Source organism: Pelodiscus sinensis, chromosome 1 (assembly GCF_052426305.1).
Source record: "Pelodiscus sinensis isolate ZL-2025 chromosome 1, ASM5242630v1, whole genome shotgun sequence".
NCBI classification, from domain to species: domain Eukaryota; kingdom Metazoa; phylum Chordata; order Testudines; family Trionychidae; genus Pelodiscus; species Pelodiscus sinensis.
Window position 1 is genome coordinate 132,518,980 of NC_143052.1, and position 20,156 is coordinate 132,539,135.

The 20,156-nt window shown below is 42.9% G+C and overlaps 1 protein-coding gene across 5 annotated transcripts in view; it reads left to right on the plus strand.

Annotated features, from left to right (window-relative positions):
* The window catches only part of FAR2 (fatty acyl-CoA reductase 2), a 239,459-nt gene that overhangs the window by 21,721 nt on the left and 197,582 nt on the right, over nt 1–20,156 (plus strand). For 2 of the 5 annotated variants that reach the window (XM_075901403.2, XM_075901429.2), the window contains exon 1: nt 13,468–13,622. The exons of 1 other annotated variant lie outside the window; for it this stretch is intronic. The gene's annotated coding sequence lies outside the window, so the exon portion shown is untranslated. Of the gene's footprint in view, nt 1–13,467; nt 13,623–13,927; nt 14,059–14,155; nt 14,311–20,156 lie in introns of those variants that run through there. 2 more of the 5 variants (XM_075901416.2, XM_075901406.2) reach the window with 2 other exon arrangements.

A 20,156-nucleotide genomic window follows, 5' to 3' on the forward strand; every position in this document is an offset into this window, starting at 1 on the left:
TATTTTGGATTTGAAGATGTCAAGATATGGACAATCCACCACTTTCGTAGGAGTTTGTTACCAGAATTAATTATTTTTGTTGATAAAAATTATTGTGTTGAAATCAATACTTTTATATTCACTTCAGAGAGGGGAGAGTTAGAACAATGCTGCGTGTGTTTGAAAAACCCACCCTTGGGCCAACAAGGAAAGTAACAGAACACAACTGGTCATCTCCTACAGCCACAAGCTTAAACCTCTCAAGCTTAAACAATCTACATCATATCCTGGAAAATGATCCCTCACTCTCACACCCCTTGGGAGACAGGCCAGTCTTTGCTGACGGACAACCCCCTAACCTAAAGCAAATACTTTCCAGCAGCCACACATCACACCTCAGATATACTCACCCTGGAACCTACCCTGCAACAAACCCCATTGCCAACTCTGTCCACACATCTATACACATGACACAATCATAGAGCCTTGCCACATAAGCCACAACATCAGGGGCTCGTCCAACTGCACATCCTGTAATATATGCCATCAGATGTCATCACAGCCCCTCTGCCATGTATATTGGCCAAACCCAAAAGGCTCTGTGATGAAGGATACATGGACACAAATCAGACATCAGTAATGGAAACACACATTCACCTATAGGCTACGTCTACATTGGCATCCCTTTCCGGAAAAGGGATGCTAATGAGACGAGCCGGAATTGCAAATCCGTGGGGGATTTAAATATCCCCCGTGGCATTTGCATTTACATGGCTGCCGCTTTTTTCTGGCTTGGGGATAAGCCGGAGAAAAGCGCCAGTCTAGACGCGATTCTCCGGAAAATAAGCCCTTTTCCGGAGGATTTCTTATTCCTACTTTCAAGTAGGAATTCCTTGCACTTGACTTTGTGCTGCTTCTGATAATAAATTGTATATAACAGATTTACAGGTCATGGCAGTTTTTTTAATACCTTCTATTTCCTTTAGATCTGCAGGGCTTTCATGTTTTTAACTGTGCTCTTAACCCTAAAAGTATAGTTTTCACCACAGGACGATGCACTGCTTTGTCTGTGGACTTTTAAAGGTATTGATACTCTGCTTTCTTGGGTAGCCATAAGAACTACTTTCTATTTTATTTTGATTCTTTTCTATATTTGTAGCACAATTTTCTTGCAACCTTATTTTCTACCCTAAATTACTTGATGCAAACATTGCTCTGCACTCCTTTCCTTTGCCTGGGTTGAAATATGGTGCTGTTCTGCATAAGGCATAGGAAGGTACTTTGCATATTGGGCCAGGTTCCTGAATCACACAACAGAATTGGAGCTGCCAAAATTTGGGCAAGAACTGTCCACTACATTGATAGACTGCAGAGCTAGTTCTTACGTCAGTTGCCCTCTCACACTGGTTTAGGGATATGTGTCTGGGGAAGGAGGGACATGTATAGTGGGAACAAGCACAGATATGCTCTGCCAATTCACAGCTTAGGGACCACAGTCAAGAGCTGCAAGTTAGAGCTGCTCCAAGGCTGCACTGGCATATTGGAAGGCTGGGGCCGAGGTAGCCTGACAATCAGGAAGTAATCAATAGCTTCCTGGTGGTCCCCCTTTCCTCTTCTGCATTAAGCAGGTCTTAGCACAGGATATAACCCATCCTATAGTGTCACCTTCGGGGGAAAGTATATACTGATGCTTTACATAAAAGCATAATAAGTAGATCCCTACAGATCTGGGGATATCTGCTTTATATCTGTGGGTATCTGCAGCTGCAGGTATCCATGGCTCATTCTTGCAGTTACGGATGTGCGTGCGGATACGTATTTTGTATTTAGAAACCTGCAAATTTGCAGATATCTGCTTTATATCTGTGGGTACCTACAGATTGTTTTTGCAGATGCAGATACTAATGTTTTATCTGTGCACGCTCTAATAATAAGGCTGTTTGTAGACAGTCAGGCTCTGTCCAGTGTAGAGCACACACCAGGGTGATGCTTTGTGTAAGAGTGTAAAGTGCTCCTCCATGGCAGATGCACAGTGGAGCTCTGCACTGACTATTGTGGCTTGATGGTGTATGGTGAGGGATATGGAACGCTGCATAGAGAAGAGTAAGATAACATGCAGATAAAAGCAGGCAGGCGATCAGGAGAACTCAGGCTTTGGCTAATAAGGGGCAGTGCTACACAGTTGGCCTTGCCTAGTAGCAGAAGCCAGGTTTTTGAAGGGAACATGGAGAAGAGCACCTTGTTAGCATGAGGAGGATGGCATTAAAGTTCCTATTTTCATGAATGCTCATTTGTCCAGTTGCTTTTCCCCCTGTATATTTGTAAACAAAGGAGCAAGTCTGAAACTTGCAAATCAGTGCAGAGGACTGCATGTAGCACTTCATCTTACTTTCTGTCACATGAACCCTACCCTCACACTCATGCTGAAATTCAAAAGCCTTTCTCCTTGCTAAATAATTGTGCAAAATAGCCAGAAAATATAGGTGAATCTGACAGTACTCTGTAATTTAACTTTCCATATGTGTGTCAGAAATGCTTATTATATTTGACATTTTATAGATGCATGTAATCAATAATGGTAACAGAGAAATACTACTAGATCTTCATTTGAATATAACATTAGTTACCAGACACAGAATTAAAACTAATCAACTTCCTCCTATAGATTCCTACAACAGTTGAGGCTTGACAGATGCAAATAAAAATGAAGGGCTTGTTTATTATATCCGGAGATTGGCATGGCAGAATTAAAGACAAACTCTTTCATTCTCTTTGTATCATGAGATGAGAAGTCTGGGATGTTTGTTGATGAAGGCTGAGTTCTGCCCTCGTGGGACTTATCATAATTCCAACATGAGGTTTATTTTTCACCCCCATAAGTTTATATTCAAAACAAAATCACAGGAGAAATGTCTATTGAGAAAATATTCCTGCTTACTCACATGGAGTGAGATTTATGTTCTGTGTCAAACATCCTTTTCCCTCTAGTAAACCAAATTCATGGCAGAGTAATATAAAGGTAAATGAGAGTTAATAAGTAAACTTTTATAGTATGTAATATAACTATATTTTACCATATAATAACTAAAGCTACTTTCCTCTTTTAACATTTATCATTGTGCATTACAGGACTTGATGGGCCAGTGTCAAAAGTTACAATCCAGAAACAAGTCATACAATCACTGCCTTTAAGAATCAGTAGAAAGTTCTGAAAGTGAATCAAGATCAATTCATTCATTATGTCTTTGCAATACTGTAATTCCTCATTTAACATATAGATGCGTTTCTGAAAATGTTCGTGTTAAGCGAAAACGTGCTATGCGGGGTCAATTTTCCCATTCAAAATAATTGAAAAGGTGGGGGTTGCATTTCAGGTTGTGGTGGTAGTGGTGGCAAAGTCAATTTTTTGTTGGTGCTGGGTCGTCAACATCAATATTACGTATCTAGCAACACAAGATAACTAGCAACACAAGTTGCTGCGGTTTGTTAAAACACAAAGACTATGTCTACACTGGAGGCTTCTTGCGCAAGAACGGTTTCACACAAGAGTTCTTGTGCAAAAGGTTTTCCACAGGAGCACGTCCACACTGCCATGTGCTTTTGTGCAAGAGCATCCATGGCAGTGTGGACTCTCTCTTGCGCAAGAAAGCTCTGATGGCCATTTTAGCCATAGGGGTTTATTGCGCAAGCAGTTCATGTTGCCTGTCTACACTGCCTGCTTGTGGAAGAGCTCTTGTGCAAGAGGGCTTATTCCTCATGGGGAGAGGAATAACTCTTCTGGAAGAAGCCCGGTTTTCCGACGCTGTACTGTACATTTACTTGCGCAAGAACATGCATGCAGTGTAGACGCTCTGCAAGTTTTTGCCCAAGAACAGCCATTCTTGTGCAAAAAACCAGCAGTGTAGACGGAGCCAAAGATAAACATGTGAGTGAGTGGAGGAGTGCTGTGACCATGTGTATTCATACGCTCATGCGTATTACCACTGTTTTCAACAACTTATACTGCCGCGTGAAGTAGTCCACCACTTGATTATTTTCGTGTTATTTCGGGGATGGTCGTGTTATTCGAAATATGTTCCCCAAAAAGAAAATCATGCTATTTGTGAAAATGTGTTAAGTGGGCACTTGTTAAACAAGTAATTACTGTAATGCTTTTCTCTCTGTGTTTCCCTACAATGCTTAGTGAAAGTTGATTGATCTGATATGGGTACCTCAGACTGAATTTAAGTCATCAGAAAGAGTGCAAGCAAACAGAGAGGCATTGCAAAGGAGCATAAGAAATGTTTATCATCTTTTTTTAATTAAAAAAAACCAGGCCTGAGAGTGAGCTAGGGACTACATATCAAGAGTTCTGCAATTGTTTTCTAAGTCTCAGTGCTCTGAGACTGTAGGCAACAGCTCATGGCTTAAGATCATCTAGAGAACTGTTTGAAGGCATTTTTATTTCATGGCTTCCTCCAACTGTTCATCTCTGCCTTTTCTACACTAGAAAAAGAAGGAAATAGCTGAGTCTTTCCTATGCAGTTCCATGAGACATCAGCTGGGAGCTCACATTTGCTGTTACATGTGGAGAACATTTGTACAGTACATAGAGAATAGTTCCAGCTGACATTGGAAGGTCCTTCCCAGGGGAACCTCACCAAAAGCAAGCTACAAATTTCTAAATAGGCGCTAGCATAGGTAGCAATACTGTGGGAGAGGAGGGGGTAACGTAGCTTGATTCTACCCTAATTTATTTGCCATAATTTATGGTACAGTTCCTCCTGAAAAAAATGCTGATGAGCAGCATCTGTTAACTGGTGATTACATGTATTTTTTGTGCTTCATCTTTTTTTTCTGATTTATTTAGAATCAGACTAACCTATTCTATATCAAGAAACCTAGAGAATATGTAATAGAACTTGGGAAACTGAGGCTTTGGGGATCCGTTGTAAGGGGGTAAATGTGCGTGAACAGCAATAGCAAAATCTACAGATTGTTTTTTCCATTTTAAGGCCAGTGAATTCTCTTAACTGACAGTAGAGGCAACACAACTTGTCAAAGAAATGTTGGCTTTGGAACATGCTAGAGATAGTTATACTTTATTTTTCTTCGAAAGTACAGTACATATGATAGTGTAGCTCAGTGTTCAATTTGTGCTACTTAAAATGGAGTGCAGATGGGAAGGCCTTCTACAAAATTCAGGATTTAAATCACATTTCCTCTCAACCAAGCTGAGGGCAAAACATTAAAATGCTCAATGCAAAGATTGTTTTATTGTGGGTTTGAATAGTGGCTAGCCCAATGGGACCCTAATCTTGTCCATAGCCTCTAAGCTCTTTTGCAATGCAAATAAATAATAATAATATTCACTTCAAAGTAGAAGTCAGCTTTTAATAAGGGGCTCCTGAGAAATCACAAGTTACAGGTTTATGAGCAATAGCTGTTAATAAACTGTTAATATAACCTGAAGATATTCCTCATTTATCCAGGGGGAAGACACATGCAGTCTCCAGTGAAACAACACACACCATGGATCGGAAGACATTTATCAAGACTATTTGCTTATTCTGCCATGAAATACTATCAATACCTAGAGCTAAATGGGTAACATAAGGCAAATAAAGAAAGACTTGCAGCTGGAACATGACTAGCACAGCCTCTGCTAACAAAGTTTGTGTGTGAGACTCATTTACAGAGCTATATCTTTTAGGCTGTGTGTGAATCCAGACAAAGGGATTTTATTCATTTGGATTCTCTGTTTTGGTGTCTGACACAACACTTGTTCCAGGGTTTGTTTCCCGTAGCAATTGTAAAGGCTGATAGAACTGAATTGATAGGAATGAGTTAGTCAAACTTGAGTCTCCCTCTCATTCCACTTATGTCTGCTGGCAGAAAATAGCTTCTCTTCTTGTCACCATAGGCCCATGCAGCTATGAAAAGAATGTATTTATGTTGGACTGGAATTTTACATTCTTGCTGCCAGACATGAGGTGCACAAGCTGCCTCTTCACTCTTAAAATAGGGGAGCATGGAACAACATCCTCACCGTTAGTAATATTCCCTGTAGTTGCACTTTCTAATCAAGCTGTGCATTTTATTACCCTTTCTTAAAAAAACAAAACAAAACTGTTTTTGACCTATAGAGATAGATGGGTTCTTCCCTCCACTTCTTAATGGCATTTCTACATGGCACAGGAATGCTTATGCAGAATCATTTTCTGTAGAGTTGAATGACTGTTTTGTTTGGCACCCACAGGAAGTTGGGGTAAATGCTATTTCATTAAAACAAGCAACTGAATTTCCCTGATCACTGCAATTTCAGATCTGTTCCTTTTTCTCTCTTTTCTACCCTAACTGCCAAAGAACGCAACAAGTGTCATTTCCATTTAGCCTCACAGACAATGGATTACAGTGCTTTTTAGTAAAAACACCCTAATGCTTTCCGAAATCAAAGTGCCACTTTCATTATAGGCTATTAACCCCATGCTGCTCAGGCCTTGTTAGAATTTTTGAAGAACACTGCATTTAGATGTCATTTTGCTTTGAACATTATCAGACTTGTTATGATTAAGGCTGAGAAGAGCATTTCATTCTAAAACTTTGTCTTCATTTTCTCAAACCAAAAATATGCACTCAAAACTACAAGTAGTCATTGAAAATTCTACACGTCACAGCTATAATGTGGCTTAGTTACCACTCCTCTGGGGATCTTTTATTTTGAAAGATCTGACTTTTGTGGTCTTGGGTGTTCAAGTGGACACAAGTGTACTTGAGCTCATGTACAGCTTAGAAGAGTCTCTTAGAACATTACTCCTATGGGCTAATTTTTTAGCTGGAGTAAATCGTCATAGCTCCATTGACTTTAACGGAGTTAAAGCCCTTTAACACCAGCTCAGGATCTGGCACTATGAATTCAACTGAGAGGTAAGCAGATATAATAAACAGACACTAGTTCTCATGCATAGCTCACATGAAAATAAGTTAGTCAGCAATATCTAGAACTGGAAAGAGTTTCTGAGTGCAGACACTTGTGAAAAGACACATTGCTTGTGTCTGGGATGTAATATTTACCGAGAATAAATTCAACTAAAGTGTCACTTTCAGATCATCTTGAAATCTCAATCAGACAAATGACTGCTCATGACGAGAGTAAAGGGATTGTTTTTCATGATTGACGTGGCCCCTATTTTGCAAATGTATGAGAACATGTTCCTAAAAATGTCCCTGATCATAGCTGGAACTATATTAACATCTCTTGAATAATGTTTTTATAGGTCACAAAATATGATACATCTGCTATATTTTGAGACAATCCAAATTTTTGTTTAGAGTCCGTATCACAAATTCTTGACATGCCTACAGCGTTAATTCGAGTTAACTTAATTTGAAATAGTTAATTTGAATTAAGCTAATTCGAAATAACGCATCTATACACAAAAACTATTTTGAAATAACGCTTCCACACTGAGTGAACCCTGAACCAAAGTTAAGGCTGGCTGGAACCAGTGCTGGCAGGGCATCAGGTTAGGACTTAGTGTGTGGGGCTGTTGACTGAGGCTAACTGAGCTCCGTGCTTAAAGAGATCCTACCCCCACCCCAGACAGGCAGTTCTCAGGCTTCCCCGCTTGCTTGTCTACCTCGATGAGGGACAGCAAAGCAGTCCTGTCTTGGAGTGCCCTGAGTGCCCGAACTCAGGACATCATAGCACACAGCCACATGGAGCCAGAGCTGCCCCTGGGCATGCTGGTGCATCTCATGCGGTCATTGTCATCAGCCCGCCTGCACTTGTTGGAGGCTGTCATCAGGGAGGCCCATTGGAGGGCTGTCAGGATCCAGGAGGCCCTGCGAGAGAGCGTCCACCCTACATCTCCCAAATGACTAGGAAGAAGCAGATAGGGAAAATTTTCTGGCAGCTAACCTGGGGCTATGTCTACACTATGGGGTTTTTGAAAACTCTGCCATGTCCAGGGAACGCGCCTACCCTTCCACCTTTTTTTTTTTGGCAGAAGAGCAGACGCGCTATTTCAGAAGCCTTGTCTTCCCCTTTCCACAGGGAAGAAGGGCTCTTCTGATAGAGGAGGATTTTTCTGAAATTTGGCCCAGTGTAGAAGGGGCCAAATTTCAGAAAAGCCTCTTCTGAAAAAACTATCGGAAAAAGGTACGCAAATTGCAGAGCACAATTTTTCTGATAGATCACTGTAGAATAGACATAGCCTGGGTGAGGTGGCCCTCACAGTGCTGCAAATTTTGCTATAGCTGTAAAGATTTGTTTCAGGGAGCTAATCACCAGTCAGAGCTGGGTAGGCCTCAGCTACATGCCAAACGGAAGGGCAGAGGAACCCCATTGGAATTGTCACAGGACCTGTAGTGTCTGGTTTCACTGGCTTACCCCTGTACCAGTCCAGAAACCCAGGAGCCGCTGGCAATGGAACATTTAATTGATGCCCAGCTGGATACAGACAGGCAGCTGAAATGGCATAAGAGAAAAACCAGACTTACTCCATACAGAGTGGAAATCCTCATTGGGCTTGAGAACTTCCTTGCTTCAGTTTAGTGGAGAGGATGGCTGCCGTTTGCAAGGAAGGATGAAGATGAGTGAGCCAATCTCATTTATATGCTGAAACAAAAGACAGCACTATGAAGCACTTTAAAGACTAACAAGATGGTTTATTAGGTGATGAGATTTCGTGGGCCAGACCCACTTCCTCAGATCAAACTGTGGAAGAAAATTGGCATGACCATATATACCAAAGGGATACAATCAATATATGCTGGCATTGTGGTGCAAAATGTGCCCACAAAAAGAGATTGTTATAAATAGAAAGTAAGCCAACAGAGAGATAATAGCTCAAGGAAGTGCCCTCATAAGGCTTAGGAAATAGGCTGCCATTAACAAATCAGGGAAATACAACCTAGATGGAGCTACTATAAGTGGGTACATAACTAGATGGAAACCATTCCCAGAGAGTAGTTACAGGTGATTTGAAGTCACCCTGGGAGGGAATAATGATTGGGATTACACAGGGATCAGTTTTGGGACTTGTTTCATTCAATATATTCATTAATGACTTTGATAATGCCATAAAGAATGCACATATAAAGTTTGTGGGTGATACCACGCTGGGAGGGGCTGCAAGTGGTTTGGTTAGAGACAACAATGAATTTTTTCCTCATTAAGATAAAAAATTTGAACACAAATTTTTTTGAATCAAAATATATACATTTGGTTGATATTTTTTTACCTCCTTTTTAAAAAAAAGAACTAAATTTTAAACAAATCACAGTTGTGAACCAAAAAATTCAAAACATTTCAGAGAGATGTGTGATCACCTAATTCACTATTCCTCTATATCCATGCCCACCTCATGATTAGAATTTGGGATAGGGTGTATAGCTTTGATTTTTTTTCTTAGCTTTTTATATAGAGCTCAGATAAATTTATTGGAAGAAAACATTGTAAAATTTCTCATTGATTTAATCTCCATATGAAGAAAGTTTGAAGCATTCAGTTTGTCAAGGACCGGTAATGCCTAAGGTTGGGCCACATAGTGCCTAAGAATAGTGAATAGTTGATGCCTTTGGATTTTCTCAGTGTGGATTAGTTACTGGGAAATTTCCAAAATATTGGGCTGGTGCATGCAAATGTGACCTCAGACTTCAGAAAGGGCTCCTGCTATGGATGTTCAGATATATTTTCCTTTTTCTCTATATCTGCCTTGTTGCATTAGAGTGTGTGTGATTTTGCTAAATATATTAATACATTATTTGTTATATACAAATATAAAAGAGTTCCTATGTTGTGAGTGTTGCACCTGTGCACAATGGGGTTCCCAACCACAGAATAATTTTAATAAGAATCTAACTGTGTCTGATCTTGGGACAAGAACCAGTGTCAACCCTGAGAGTGACAACTGGGAATCTAGATCAGGCTACAAAGTGCAGAGAGCATTGTGTGTGGTACTATAAACTACTACTAACAGTGGTTAGCATCAATGATCTCTTTGAACATGTTTGCAAATGTACAGCCCTAGAGTGTAACCCTTTTGGAGAGGAGACTGTATGGATTGCTTTATTTGACTGCATGGTGCCTGACACACTTGTGGACATTTAAATTAGAAATAGTAATAATAATTGGTTTTGTATTGAATTCTATTTATTGGTATTTTCTTATTTTAAAATATTGATTTATACTGTTATGACACTTCTGTCTGCAGCCAAGTGTCTCAGGGTTCTAATCCCAGCTGTGACACTGACTGCCTTTGCAGCCATAGGTAGCCTCCTTACCTCTCTGTACCTGTTTCACCATCAGTAACTTAAAGTTAAATGATTCAATTAATATTGCCTCACAAAGTTAATGAGAAGCTTAATTGATATTTATATGGAACATTGAAGGTGTGTAGCACAGTATAATTGTTGCTGTTTAGCCCACATATTGGATTGAAGAATTTTCTTGGATATCAAGGGCAAAGCTTGTGCTGCAACTAAAATGGGACAACTAACATCCTTGGCAAAGCCTCAGTAAGTAGGGTTTTCCCCTCCTTATCTACCTATAGTACCTTAAATAGGTGGAATAGGACCAGTGGGAAAGAAACAAGTGTACCATTTGGGGAGGGTGAGGATTCCCCCCCCCTCAAGTTTTGTATAGGAGGTGTCATTCCAAATGGAGCTCTTAACACTACAGCACAACATCACTGTGGTATGTGAATTCTGCAGAAGAGAGATCCTGCTACCAGAAGCAATGAGTCAGTATTTTGTTTACAAATAGAGGCAGGGGATAAAGCTCAGAAAGGGCTGGTGATTATAAACCATTAAGGGTATGTCTAGACTATATTGGGTTTTATTTTTAAAAACTGCCCTTTAAAAAAAAAGCCACCTGCGTCCATACTGCAATTGCATTCTTTCTAAATTAAATCGAAAGAATGCAGGGCTTATTTCAAAATTGATAAATTATGAGAAATAATGCCTTTTTCTAAAGAACTCTTTTGAAAAAAGGCGTGTGGACGTGGAAGAGGCAGTTCTCTTGAAAAAAGAGGACTCCAAGAAAAACCACACGTGCCCTGGTGGACAATCCATCTACACTAATCACAGCTCTATAGTTCCTGTCTCCAGCCATGGCTTAAAGCTGCAGGCACCTGTGGCATTGTGTCAGGAAGCTGGCCTCACAGCAGCACAGTGACTGTGCTGATCTCCCCGCCACACCATCAAGCAGCAATGGCAGAGCCACAAGGTTCCCGAGGTCCCCCGGCCTTCCAGGAAGCCACCCCAGGACCCACCCAGGGGCACCAAATGACGGGCTCCATCCTGGTCAGGGGCTGAGATACAGGCCCTCCTGGAGCTCTGGGATGAGGAGTCATCCCTCCAGGCCCTGCAGTCCAAACTTACCAGCTGTCTACACTGGCCGCTTGAATTTGCGCCAGAGCACTGACTTTGTAACAAAATCAGTGCTTCTTGCGCAAATACTTTCACGCTCCCGCTCGGGAAAAAGCCCTCTTGCGCAAGAATACTTGCGCAAGATGGCCAGTGTAGACAGGGAAGAACTGTTTTGCGCAAAAAAGCCCCGATGGCTAAAATGGCGATCGGGGTTTTCTTGCGCAAAATTGCGTCGAGACTGGCCACAGATGCTTTTGTGCAAAAGCATCCGTGCCAATCTAGACGCACTTTTGCGGAAATACTTTTAAAGGAAAAACTTTTCCGTTAAAAGTATTTCTGCAAAATCATGCCAGTCTAGACGCAGCCTATAATTTTAAACCCTTAAGGGTACATATACACACTCCTAAATAATAGAGTCCGCATCTATACTACAAGCAGTTATTTCAACATAATGTCAAAAGAATGGTGAGCTGGAGGACTTCTTAATTTGACTCTTGTAACTCTCATTGTATGAGGAGTAAGGGAAATCGGAGGAAGAGTGCTCTCTCTCAGACATCCTGCTGTGTAGACAGCGCCAAAAGCAGAAATAAGCTATTTTGACTTAAGCTATGTAGATGTACCCAAAGGGTATGTCTAGACTACAGAGATTTTTCAAAAAAAGTGGCCTTTTTTCGAAAAATCTTTACCTGCGTCTAGACTGCAGCTGCGTTCTGTCTAAAGTAAATCAAAAGAACGCAGCAGTTTTTTCGACTGCGGAAAACCTTGTTTTATGAGGAATAATGCCTTTTTTCAAAAGTGCTCTTTCGAAAAAAAGACGCTATGTAATGCAAAAGGGGCTTTTTTGAAAGAGCATCTAGACTGCCTGGGTGCTCTCTTTCGAAAAAGCAGCTTGCTTTTTCGAAGGTACTGATTGTAGCCTAGACACTCTTTTTTGAAAGAAGCTTTTTGAAAAGATTCTTTTGAAAAAGCATCTTTTGAAAGAGGCTTGCAGTCTAGACATAGCCTAAGTGACTTGACATAAGATACCATATATATATATATATAGTAGCCCAGTGTCTGAGTCTGTAACGGTGAAATGCTTGCTGTTCCCTCTGGGGCGGGGCGGGGGGGGGGGGGGGCTGTTGCCTGAAATGCTGGCTGTTCTCTCTGGGGGGGGGCGCTGTTGCCTGAAATGCTGGCTGTTCCCTCTGGGCAGCCCGTGCTGCACGGGGAGTGCAGGGCCCAAATGGCCGCTTGTGCCACTTGCTCCCCCTCGGTGGCCCGGCTGAGCGGCACAGAAGTCAGCCGAGTGCCACAGTGGGAAGCGAAGGGGAGTGGGGTGGTGACGTGCGGCGTGACAGCAGCTCCAGGCCCCGGCCCCTGGGCGTGAACGTCACCGCCCCGCCCCCCTTCGTGGTCCCTTGACTGAGAGGCAGGAGAGGGAGGAGAAGAGAAAGAGAGAGGCGGGAGGCGGAGGAGAGCTGAGAGAGAGGGGGGGGAGGTAGTAGTAGGAGGGAGGGAGAGAGATATCGCGCATGGAGGCTCAGGAGAGAAGACCTAGTGGAGGAGAGACCTGAAAATCCTGTCTTATAACGAGCTAATTGGCTAGTTCTAATATGTTTGTGTGAAAGCTTAGTGGATCTAATACTTAATTTTCTTTCTTTATATAAGAATTAGATACAATGCTCCTCTTAGCAAATGTCTACATTATCTTTTAAAAACCCAACAACCAAGAACTGTCAGATGTGTAAAGAGTCCCTAGTATCAGGGCCCCAAAAAAGCCAAACCCACAAGGCCAATAAAAAACTTTTAAAACAAGGAATGGTCCTGCAGCCACTTAGAGACTAACAAAAAAAGATAGTATCATGAGTTTTGGTGGACACAACCCACTTGTCAGATGAATGGAGGAAGGGGTCCAGAGGAAACAGGCCTAGAACCAGCCTTTTGCTTGGGTTACAATGGGTAGCGCTTTCTGTGCCTGTTCCTCAGGATCAATGTAGAGAAAGCTAATTTCCCACTTAGCCCTAACGGCGTCTCGTTGGCTGGTGTGAAGACTGGAGTCCAGACCGCTCCCTTTCTGTCAAGCTTGGCTGCCCGCCGCCCCCTTTCATTTCACGCTGGAATGTAATAGTAACAAGTGAGTTGATGATGATGATGATGATGATAAGCGAGCTAGGGAGGCGCTGTTAAGCCAGCAAGGCGAGGCAAGCGCAGCTGCAGCTCTTGCGCTCTCCTGGCTTCCTAAGTTCCAGGGGCTCCTAAAGCCAGGCAGCGCCCGCAGCGGAGCCCGACTGAGGAGATCCATGCTCACGGTAAGGAAAGACACTGCAAAAGAGTCCGTAGTTTCCGTGCGGGCCCCCTGCGGCGTGGCTCGGGGGCACGCGGGAGAGGCAGAGCGCCGCAGCGGTGCGCTGGCGGGCGGTGCCTGGAGTTCATTCATAGCGAGGTGCGGGCCGGCTGCCTCCGCAGCGCGTTTTCCCGGGATCCAGGGGAGCGAGCCAATTGCAGTTCGGCGTCCCGGCCCCTGCCGCGCAAAGGCTCCGGCGCCAGCGTAGCCCAGGGCGGTCCGGTCCGGCCCGCAGCTCCCGCCCCGTGCCCGGGCTGTGCGCGCGCAAGGGTGGCGGCAGCAGCTCGCCCTGCAGGGACCCGCACCCGGGCTCCCGGCCGGAGAGCTGGCGCGCGCGGCTGGAAGGGGAGGCGCCCAGAGTTGCCCGGGAGCGCCCGCAGCCGGGAATTGCTCGGCGGAAGGTAACAGGCTGCTGGGGCGCGGGGACCGTGCGGGGTTCAGCCCGGCAGCGGAGCCTGGGCGGCGGGCAGAGCCGGGCGGAGGCGGAGTGAGCGAGCCCGGCTTAGGGAGGGGCTGCTCCGTGCGCGGACTTACGCAGGGGGCGGCTGTGGGCAGGGGCAGGCGCGCCACAGGGTACGGAGCCACTTCGGGAGCGGGGGCCGGGAGGACCGACCCTACTGGCAGCGCTAGGGCGCGGATGCCTTTCCCAGCGGGTAAGTGTAGCGGGCTAGGCAGAGAGGAATGGGGACTGGCGGGGCGGGGGCAGAAGCCTAGTTACACGGAGGCTGTGGCGGGACCTGCGTCTGCATCGCACGCGGCTCGGTTCCCCAGTCCCAGGCTGACCCGCTTCCAGCCCAGCCTCCCCCCCCTCCCTCCCGCACATGGTTACTTGGGCTTCTCCTGGCGGGAGCGGAGCAGTAAGCGAGGGGATCTGAACGAGGACAGGAATGCCATGCGGAGGTATGCACGCTCTGCTTCACAGCCTCGAGACTTGATCTGGGGAGGAATAGACTTTAGAGTGCAGCGAGAAGATCCAATGTGCGCTCTCGGGGCTTTTAAACAGTAGGTTGCTCCCTCCCCAGTCTCTTTTTTTTTTGTCTGTCAGTACAGAACAGCCTAGAACAAAGCTCGAAATTAACTATTTAGACTTTTAATACAGGGGAGGAGGAGGTGTGATTTTTATGATCCCCACAATCACTACTACTGCTCCCATTTTATCACAAGTATGACAGTTGCAAGAACAGCATAGGCTCTTCAACATGAAAACAAACAACCTCAATTTTAAATTAGGCTCCTCCTAACTTTTCCTAAATCAGATACTATCCTTGGCGTTTCAGAAATGAGGTCTCTGGTTTTTGCTGTCTTTTGTACCGCACTCTGAAGATACATGGTGACCAATTACTATAAAAGCGCTAACTTTTTGGGTGGTAGTAATGAATTTGCCTCTATGCCTTTAAAGGATGCTACCTGATACAGACCATATCTTTGTAATAATAAATTGGACAGTTATTGCTCCATCCCCTTGTTCCATAGTCCTACAAAATTTGGTGAGCAAATTGGACACATGTTGATAATGAAGAATAAAACTTTGTTTCTGTGTACACACAGCTTCCCCCAGTTCTGATGCCCCATTCTAACATTTAAATTGGCATTTAAAATAAAACTCCTGAAGTATAGACTGACACAAAAGCCATGAGTTTTTAGGAGTTTTTCAATTGGGAATCACAAGTTATTACATCCCCTTGCAGACTAGACAGTTTACTGCAGTTGTCTGCACTCTGGATTTCCCAGCTCCACCCAAGTGGCTGAGCACATGTTATTTATCATATAGGTACATATCGTTGTGTCTCTTTTGATCTGAGGCTACAGTGTCTGAAATGCAGCTAACAGCCAATATACATTGTGTTTATTATCACTACAGTGCTAAAGCAATTTTCTTACTAAACAGAGAAATTGCTTCTCTGTGTGTGTATGTCTGTATAATAGAGAGAGGACTCATTATCACAGAATCATAGTGACTTCTTCGGTAAGGTTGTACTGAGATTTACACTTAAAACAGGTCTAAATCCTCTCTCTCATATAATTTAATGATTGAGTTCAGTCTCCGGAATTGACACAATAGCTCTCCATTGCTGCATTTTCTGGGTAATAAGTTTTAGTAAGATAGTTACTAGTTTTTGTAGCAGCGAGGTTTGAAAAAGGTCTCTTTTTGAAACTTTGCCATTTCCTTGGTATTTTTTTTGAGAGGGTGGGGGTCCATTAGTTAAGGACCTTCCCTGCGAACTCCACACTTTTAACATATGCATATTCAGATGAGAGTGCGTTTAGGCCACAGTGGAAAAACTAGTTAACACACAAAGGAATTATTCCACTCATTCAAGAAAACCTCAGATACATAAGATCAACTGCTGTTCTTTGCTTATGCTTGGAGAGACACCTGTTTTTATAATGGAATTGCAAGCTCTTGGTCTCACAATTTGGATTGCAATTTTCTCTCTTGCTCTAATCCCTACTAGGGCTTGTCTAGATTGCAGGGTGCTCCTTTAAACACAGCTCCGGGTGGCTTTTTGGCCACACTGGCCAGTGAGCGCACAGTGTAACTGCCACCAGGCAGATTTGAACTTGGGACCTTTGGAGCGGAGTATAGGAGCCACTGCCCTCTGAGCTAAAAGCCAGCTTGCTTCCAGCCTGTGCTGTAGAGATCTCTTGATCTTAATTGTTGCTGTGGCCTAGGTATCGCTTGCATTGCTCAGTAACCACACTAGGGCTATGTCTACACTGGCGGGTTCTTGCGCCATAAATATGCAAATGAGGCTAAGCGTGGAATATTGCTGAGCCTCATTTGCATATCTGAGCAACCATTTTTGCGGAAGAGTCTCTTGTGCCAGAAGTAGCGTCTACGCTGCCCCTTCTTGTGCAAGAAAAACCCTCTTGCGCAATGCCAATATTCCTGAAAATAATCAGCGTAGCGGCATTGCGCAAGCGGGTTTTTCTTGCATGAGAAGGGACAGTGTAGACGCTCCTTCTGGTGCAAGAGCCTCTTCTGCAAAAATGGCGGTTCATTAGATATGCAAATGAGGCTCAGCGATATTCCACGCTTAGCCTCATTTGCATATTTCTGGCGCAAGAACCCACCAGTATAGACATAGCCTAGGTGTGTGGGTTAAACATCACTCCTGTTAATGCATCCCAGCATCCTGTTTTCTTTTTTTTGCAATAGTGTCACATGAATATGTGGGAGGGGAAGGAAGGGTTAACTATAGATATATGGGGAACTAGTAAAGGGGCATGGATAATGTGAGAGAGTGGCACAAAAGTGGTCACTGAAGCAAAGTTTGAGAGCAGGAGTGAACAGAGGAGCTCCTCGTTGTCTCTCTGGCCACTGGTCTCTCGACCTGCTGTAAAGCACAGTTTCCTGCATTTTGTGGGCAGTGTGGTCTCCCTAGTCACATGGGCCTGCCACCTGTATGCCATACAGAAAACTGTTTGTCCCCTTTTTTTGTACATTTGCTATAATGACTGTTTGTTTTGATCCATAAAAGGAAATGACCATGTAAGTAAACGGGAAAGATAATTTTCTATTTGGAGTGTGAGAGAGAACCAGTCAGTCGGTTGGGACCAAGGAAGTGGGTGAGGCTGGGAAGTAGAGGGCAAGGGGATCAGGCACTCAGTCAAGAACTCTGCTGATTGATATCTGTTTTGTATGATGCATTTCATGAGTGTGTGATTTGGCTCTGCTGGACTTAGCGGAAATGGCAAGGAGACAATTGCATATTCCTTATTCTGTTCACTGTGTTCTCTGCTGGAATTTGGACACACATGTTTTTGATTAGCCAAAGAGTTAAAGTTTTAGGCATGATGGATAAAATTGTCAACAGCACTAAAGTAACTTACACTCAAAGGTGAGATTCACTTCAGTGCTAACTCTGGTCCTCAGACACAGCTGATACAGATTGATTTTCATTTTGCTACCACTGGGAGTATTTATAACAGAGGCATCTCCTGCCTTGTATTATATCCTCCCACCCCCATTCTTTTTGGCTTAAACAGGTATATTGCTCCTATTTTTTTTCTGATACCATCTGAGTTAGCATTTTATCCTGTTTCTACTTTTTTCAATATATTATTCTTTAACTAGTCTTCCAAATTGCTGATGGCCCTTCAGAAAAGATAATAGCTCTTGGGTGATGTCTTTATACAGAACATGGTATCAACAGTAATGGTTAAGTGGGACTCTGCACAGTAAATAGTCAGAAATACATTCTGGTAACTAAGATAAATTATGGCTAGAACATGTAATTTAACTTACTGAGAAAATATAGGTGTACTGAGAATCCTTTTCTGCAGTTATTGACTAAGTTTGTTTTTATTAAAACACTTGTGCAATATTGAATGTTTGGCAAGAATTTTTGTAAAATGTCTACAGGCTTGTTCAGACTTAACATAATACCGATTCTCTCTTGTTCACAAGATTCAACGGTATGTACAATCACCTGAATATACATGCATAGAAGTGGTGAATAGTCACAAATGGCTAGATTGTTCCTTACTTTCTCACAGGGAGTAACAAGTTACTCCTTCACAAGTTGTGTGATCACACCTCACTCCTGTTTTTTCTTCTTGCCAAGAATAAAAGCTTAATAACTGGGCCTATAAGATGTGTGTCTTTATAGTCTTTTCCTGAAATTTTTTTTAAATGGCTGGATTCTCTCATATTGTGCACGCTAAGAAGTAGTTTACTCCTCAAGCAGTCCAATTTGAAGTTAATGGGACAACTTGCAGAATAAAGTACTCCTCAGTGTGTGTAAGGGTAAGATCCTGATTCAACATTGCATTTAACTTCAGTGGGACTTCAGCATGTAGTTAAGTACATGCAGATGCCTACTTCCTCACTCTGTTGTATTTGTTGCTAGTTTACCATTTAGCATAACTTATTAACAGTTTAGACTTACTTTCCAAGCACTGAAAGGGTAACATGGCAAGAGATGGAAGCTTCAATAGCTGGCTTTGTTTTAGTTACCTGGAGCCAGTCTAATGTTATACTATAATGAGCTGTATCAACAAAGTTCAGTAGCTGTTTATACTAATGCTACAAGATTTCAGTGAGGTGCAGATAGTTGGGTGCAGTATGAATATTCACCTATGTAATTCTCCTCCTTCTCATGTGTCTTGGAAGTACCAGTAACCCCATGTCTCTTACAGAAAGCAGAGTATAGCTTCTAATTTTCTATTCCCTTCTGGCATTCAGGCGGTGGCAGAAGGGAGAAAATGAGTCATTCTTTCCATCTGCTTTGGGATGGAATATCAGTAATTGTCTACCCTGAATTCTGCTTCAAGCTACACTTTTAAATCTAAGGTTAATCTGAGTGGAGGGTTTGTGTCTTTTTAAATCTTCAAAAGCATTTCACTTGAGGCACTTCCACAGTTTGTGGCAAGCCTTAAAGAAACTACAGTAGGACTAATATTTTGACTGACTTCTTTATTGCTGCCATATCCTGATTTGGAACGGAGGCATCTTCATTTATCTTGCAGGCTGACTTTCCTTGTGTTGAAACTTTGTCTTAGTTGAAGTCCTTGGCAAAACTCCCATTGATTTCACAGGAGCCAGGATTTCACCTCTGGATTTGTTCTGACAGGGTGGAATCACTGCTTTTAGCCACATAATACAGACTCAAGTCAATATATTTCCCAGGTTTTTTAATTGAATTGTTGGTTTCTGGTAGCACTTTATAAGCCAGTCTCTGCTCGGCTACCTAATTCTTTGGTATTGAACTATTTTTCAGTGTAACTGATGTGAGGTGCCCAGATGCTTTGTTATCTAACACATTCAGGAAGAGATTGGGGTTGCCGTGATCTCCACACGGTGAATGAGGCCATCATCCTGGATAAATACTCTGCCACAGGAAACCTGACTCCTTAATTGATTGTCTCTGTCCAAATTTCTAAACTTGACGTGACAGAAGAATCATTTTGGATTTCCCCTTTATGAGAACAGTTGCAACCTGACTGCTTTTACTTGTGGGCAGTAGAGAAATGGGATGTCTGCTTTGTTGACAGATTTTGTGGTATTCACACGGAACCACAGACACTGAGAGCTCTGCAGTGTAGTATTGGAGCCAATATATTCCCCTTTGGACAAAACCATTTAATTACCAGTTTCAATTTTATTTCAGTTTTATTTGGGGGAAATCTCTAACTCTGGCAACTTGTTGTGTCATGCCTTTTTGTGTCTGCATTCTTCCTTTGTTGTGGATCTGCTTGTGCGTCTCCATAGACTTCATCAGCTTGCCATTTTCAGGAAGAAATTAAAGTAAGTCTCTATTTTACATGAGACTATCTACTCCAGGTCATTGGCTCATTGCCTATTCCATATTGGTTGCTCTGGGACAACTTGTCTGAGATGATTCGCATTCAGCTTTGCTTTCATTCAGAATAAATGTGCTTTTTTTGTTTAAACCAGAGATTCCAGGACATTTATGCTCTATCCTGACAAACACTTTATTTAAATTCTGCAGAACCTGTTAACTCAGCGGCAAATCTTTGGGACCCCAGGTAACAA